Raw genomic sequence first — 6000 nt, 5'->3', positions numbered from 1 at the left:
TCTACTTATCAGTGAGTGGGCTTTTGGTTTTCCGTATATACCTATATACTTATATGTTTCCCAGAAAATGAATTAAAATGTTTTTATATTATTATGCCATGTTTATTGGTTGCCGTTCGTTTATGCATTATTAGTCATATATAGATACATGTGTATTGGTGCCGTGGACGCACAGGTAAGTGTCAGGTGAGTATGATTTTACATTTACGTTCAGTAGTGTTTCTAGTTACATAGAGAGCTCATAACCTGCACCCCCGGTGTTAGTGCTCCCGCCCACAGTAGGGCACAATCCTTCACGTGATGTTCACCTCCCGCACCACACACTCATCTTGGATCCAAGTTAGGTGCACAGGCTTGTCGTACAGACCACTTTAGGTGGTTCTGACTCGTAGGTGACCCGCGATTATTCGCCCAGCCTTCACGTGATCGTAGCACTAGAGCGTACTTATATTACACTCAGGCCTGTCGTACAGACTACTTTAGGTGGTTCCGACTCGTGTGCAGGTATAGTTAGTGAGATGGAGATTAGAGCTCTAGATTCAGCCGTACAGGTCACGTTAGGTGACTCCGGCTGACAGTTTACATGGTATTGATTTGATGTTTCCTGAGCACTGTCATATTACTTCGAGATATTTGCATGGCACGTTTGTCGAGCATGACTTATATATATATATATTCTATTTTCTGGGAAGTATATAGGTTTTACGGCGAGGGGTTAGAACTTATTTATTAAATTGGTTTTCGAAAAGCTTTGTTTTTGCCCACTCACGCTTTTGTTTTGCACCCCTCTAGGTTCTAGTTGGCTAGCGCGTTTGGTGGCTTCCCTGAGGATTTCCCCGGCATATCTGACAGACCACCACCACTGTAGGACCACCTTCGGGTGTGCTTTTGTTGTCGTCGTTTCCTTTTGGACTGCATTAGGCTTCCATGCTCTGAACTTAGTGTCGCACTTACGCTTGCACTTGTTTGTTATTACTTTGTGTAAAGCTAGTTTTTATTTATTCGTACCATTTATATTATTATTTTATTAGCTTCCGTACTGTGCACATGGTTACGTCACTTCCACGTGACGCCCAGCATGCCCTGGTCTCGATCGGGGTGTGTCAGTTTGGTATCAGAGCCTAGGTTTGGCAGTCCTGTACTTTTGTGAGTATTCTAATAATTTTGGTGTCTTCTGTCAAAATTATGCCGCCTCGTCGGGAACCACGTCGCTCTGCTGAGCCTAGTTTCCCCGATATTGCTCAGCTGGGGGAAGCTATTGCTACAGCTATTCATTCGGCGATCCGCCATCCCCAAAGGACTCCTCTGGAGACTATGTATAATTTGAAGTTGGATAAGTTCGAAGGCAACGAGGGTCATGAGGGTGCAGAGCGGTGGCTAGAGCACATTGAGAAGACTTTTCGTGTCTTGCACAGTCAGGGAAATTTTCCTGTCGAGAAGTGGGTAGAGACGACCTTGTGGTTTTTGGGTAAGGATTCTGCATCCTAGTGGGAACAGGAACTTCGTCGTTTGACTCCAGCTGAGAAGACTGATTGGGATGTTTTCAGTGAGTTGTTCAAGAGAAGGTTTGTGCCTCCTGAGTATATTGACCGTAAGAAGCAGGAATTTCCTGAGTTGAGACAGGGGAAGCTGGCAGCGAATGAGTACTATCGGAGGTTCACTGATTTGTCTCGCTATCATCCAGAGGTTGTTGGCAATCCAGCGGAGATGCTTCGCTGTTTCCGTTTAGGCACTAAGAAGAAATGTCGTTCGATGGCGACTACTACCCATTGTGATACCTACCAGGATTTTTATGAGATTTTGCTGAGAATTGAGGATTCAGAAAATATGTCGAGTGAGAGTGATGAGGAAGAGAAAGATGGTAATCAGAAGAAAGATGATAAGGGTAAAGGTCAAGCGTCGCTCGGGCCTCGTCGGACTCAGAACTTCAAGAGGGGTGGCACTAGTTCTAGCTCTTCTAGCGGTGGTTTTAGCGCCACTAGTCAGGGACGTGGAGGTAAGTTTGCTGGTGGTGCTAGAGGCCAGAGACAGGGCAATGGTGGTAGAGGTAGGGCCCCACTTTGCCGCAGGTGTAATAATCGGCACTTTGGTGAGTGTAGGCGTGGCAGCAGTGGTTGCTTTACTTGTGGGCAGGTGGGACATCGGGCTGCGAATTGTCCCCAGAGTCAGCAGTAGAAGCCGCAGCAGACTTTCTTGCTGCCACCTGCACCGATCCAGCAGATTCCTAGCCCTGGTAGTTATGGGCAGACGGGTCGAGGTGGTGCCTTCTACTATCAGGGTGATGCTGTTCCTTATGCCCCGGGACAGTATCAATATCCCCAGGACCCATATTCTCAGGGTGGTTATCCTCCGTATTCTGGCGGCTATATGCCGTATCCTCCAGTTCCAGCAGGCAGTTCTCAGTGGTTTCAGGGAGGACAGATTCAACAGAGAGAGATTGCTTCGAGTAGTGCGGGGTCTTCGAGGCAGTCTGGTCAGCCCAGTTAGAGGCGTGGCACTCAGAGTCGTGGTGGTCAGGCGAGCAGAGGTCGAGGTGGACGACAGCAGACCCAGGGGCGTATTCATAACATTTCATTGTAGGATGCTCAGAACAATCCGGATTTGATCAAGGGTAAGTTAAATATCCTTGGTTATTTTGCTAGAGTATTAATTGATTGTAGTGCTACGCATTCTGTGATTTCTCATACATTTGCTCAAGTGACGTAACCTCGCCCCACACCTCTAGGGTATGATTTAGAGTTGGCTATGCCTAGAGGGGAGAGATGTATCATAGATCGTGTGTACCCAGGGTGTCCAGTGATAGTGGAAGATGTGGTTATGCCAGCTGATTTTATCCCGTTAGATATTGTTGACTTTGATGTGATTCTGGGCACAAATTGGTTGCATTTCTATTGTGCAAATATTGATTGTTACGGGAAAATAGTTACGTTTCATCGTCCTGGACTACCTGTGGTTACTTTTGTGGGTGAGCAGAGTGGGGTGAGACATGGCGTTGTTTCTGCTGTACGAACGAAAAGGTTGCTATCTTAAGGGTTGCCAGGGGTACTTAGCTCATGTGGTGTTGGATGAGGCCGCTCCTAGTAGAGTAGAGGATGTGAGGGTAGTCAGACACTTTCCTGATGTTTTTCCTGAGGATTTACCTGGCTTGCCGCCAGATCGAGACATGGAGTTCACCATTGAGTTGCTTCCAGGTACTAATCTTATTTCCTTGACTCCTTATCGTATGGCTCCCGCTGAGTTAAGGGAATTGAAAGTTCAGTTGAAGGAATTAGTGGATAAGGGTTTTATTCAGCCTAGTACTTCACCTTGGGGAGCTCCAGTATTGTTTGTGAGTAAGAAAGACGGAACTTTGAGGCTATGTATTGATTATCGGCAATTGAATCGGGTGACGATTAAAAACCGTTATCCGTTGCCGCGTATTGATGATTTATTTGATCAGCTTCGTGGTGCTTGCTTATTCTCCAAGATTGACTTGAGGTCGGGTTATTATCAGCTGAAGATTAGTAGGGATGATGTTCCTAAAACGGCGTTCAGGACTCGTTATGGTCATTACGAGTTTCTGGTTATGCCATTTGGATTGACGAATGCACCAACTGCTTTTATGGATTTGATGAACCGGGTATTCCAGCCATATTTGGATAGGTTTGTTATTGTTTTCATCGACGACATTCTGGTGTACTCTAAGTCTAAAGCGGAGCATGTTTGACATTTTACTTTGGTGTTGAAAAGGTTGAGGGAACACCAATTGTATGCTAAGTTTAGCAAGTGCCAGTTTTGGTTAGACCAAGTTTCGTTTTGGGGCACGTCATTTCAGCTCAAGGTATCTTGGTGGATCCTCAAAAGGTGGCAGCTATGGAGAAATGGGAACAACCGCGAACCGTCACTGAGGTGAGGAGTTTCCTTGGTTTAGCAGGGTATTATCGACGGTTTGTTAAGGATTTTTCTATGATTGCTTTACCATTGACGAGATTAACGAGGAAGGACGTTGAATTCAAGTGGAATGATAAGTGTGAACAGAGTTTCCAACAGTTGAAGTATTGTCTCACTCATGCACCTGTTTTGGCACTCCCGGACGACAGTGGTGACTTCGAGGTCTATAGTGATGCTTCTTTGAGTGGTCTGGGATGTGTGTTGATGCAGCATGGTAGGGTGATTGCTTATGCTTCACGGCAATTGAAACTTCATGAGTTGAATTACCCTACGCACGATTTGGAGTTAGCCGCTATTATCTTTGCGTTGAAGTTGTGGAGACACTACCTTTATGGAGAGAAATGTAAGATCTTTACAGATCACAAGAGTCTTCAGTATCTTTTTAATCAGAAGGAACTTAATCTTCGTCAGCGGAGGTGGATGGAGCTGCTCAGTGATTATGATTGCACGATTGATTATCACCTGGGTCGTGCAAACGTTGTGGCTGATGCACTTAGCAGGAAGTCTCAGGGTCGTATTAATGCGTTGTACGCTAGTCGTATTCCTCTTCTGGCAGACTTAAGATCTACGGGAGTGAGGTTAGAGGCAGAAGATCGAGAGGTAGCTTTACTTGCTAATTTTCAAGTTAGGCCAATTTTAGTTGATCGGGTGCTTGAAGCTCAGGTAGCTGATAGGGAGACTCAAGAACTAATCCAAGCTCGAGATCGAGGGAGGAGGAGAGACCTCAGAGTTCGTGATTTGGATGGCATGTTGATGCAGGAAGGTAGGATGTTTGTGCCTAATAATTTGGATTTAAAGAAAGCAATTCTCGATGAAGCGCATATCTCGGCTTATGCCATGCATCTAGGAGCTACTAAAATGTATCATACCATTCGACCATTTTATTATTGGCCTGGTATGAAGAGAGAGATAGCTGAGTATGTGAGTAGGTGTGCCGTTTGTCAGCAAGTCAAGGCAGAAAGGAAGAAACCGTTTGGATTGTTGCAGCCGCTTCCCGTTCCAGAGTGGAAATGGGAAAATATTACCATGGATTTCGTGTACAAGCTTCCGCGTACACATAATGGTTTTGACGGCATTTGGGTGATCGTTGATCGGCTTACTAAGTCAGCACATTTCATTCCAGTGAGGGAGAAGTATTCTTTGGGCCGATTAGCGGAGTTGTTCATCTCGAAGATTGTGAAGTACCATGGTGTCCCTGTGAGTATTGTCTCGGATCGTGATCCACGATTTACATCTAAGTTTTGGGTGGCTTTTCAAGAAGCTTTGGGCACGAGACTACTTTATAGTACGGTGTATCATCCTCAGACGGACGGACAGTCAGAGAGAACCATTCAGACTTTGGAAGATATGTTGCGAGCTTCGGTATTACAGTTTGGTGATGCTTGGCACCAGCGGTTGGATTTAATGGAATTTGCCTACAACAACAGCTTTCATTCGAGTATCGGCATGGCACCATTTGAGGCATTGTATGGTAGGTCTTGTCGCACACCTTTATGTTGGTCAGAGGTCGAAGAAAGAGTTTTGGTAGGCCAAGAGATTGTTGAAGAGACTGCTCAAAATGTTCAGGTAATCAAGTCTAACTTGAAGGCAGCCCAGGATAGGCAGAAGAGTTTAGCAGATCGGCATGCTACTGATAGAGTGTATAAGGTTGGTGATTGGGTATTTCTGAAGCTTTCACCGTGGAGAGGTGTTGTACGGTTTGGAAAGAAAGGCAAGTTGAGTCCCAGGTACATCGGGCCATACATGGTCACTGAACGAGTTGGTGAGGTAGCTTACAGGCTGGAGTTGCCTCCGGAGTTGGCTAGAGTACATAACGTTTTTCACGTGTCTATGCTTCGACATTATGTTGTTGATCCGTCTCATGTGATTCCTCCTTAACCCTTGGAAATCAACCCGGATTTGACTTATGATGAGGAACCAGTGACGATTTTAGATTGGAAGCAAAAGGTTCGGAGGAACAAGATGGTGAACTTGGTGAAAGTTTTGTGGAGGAATCATTCTGTGGAGGAAGCTACGTGGGAAACTGAAGATCGGATGAGAGATTTGTATCCTCGGTTGTTCTTTGATCAC

This window comes from the organism of the source record quoted next, unplaced genomic scaffold (assembly GCF_019419815.1).
Source record: "Pyrus x bretschneideri cultivar Hongxiangsu unplaced genomic scaffold, Pyrus_bretschneideri_v1 Contig31, whole genome shotgun sequence".
NCBI classification, from domain to species: Eukaryota; Viridiplantae; Streptophyta; class Magnoliopsida; order Rosales; family Rosaceae; genus Pyrus; species Pyrus x bretschneideri.
The sequence above is the reverse complement of the archived record's forward strand: the minus strand, read 5'-3'. Positions refer to the sequence as shown.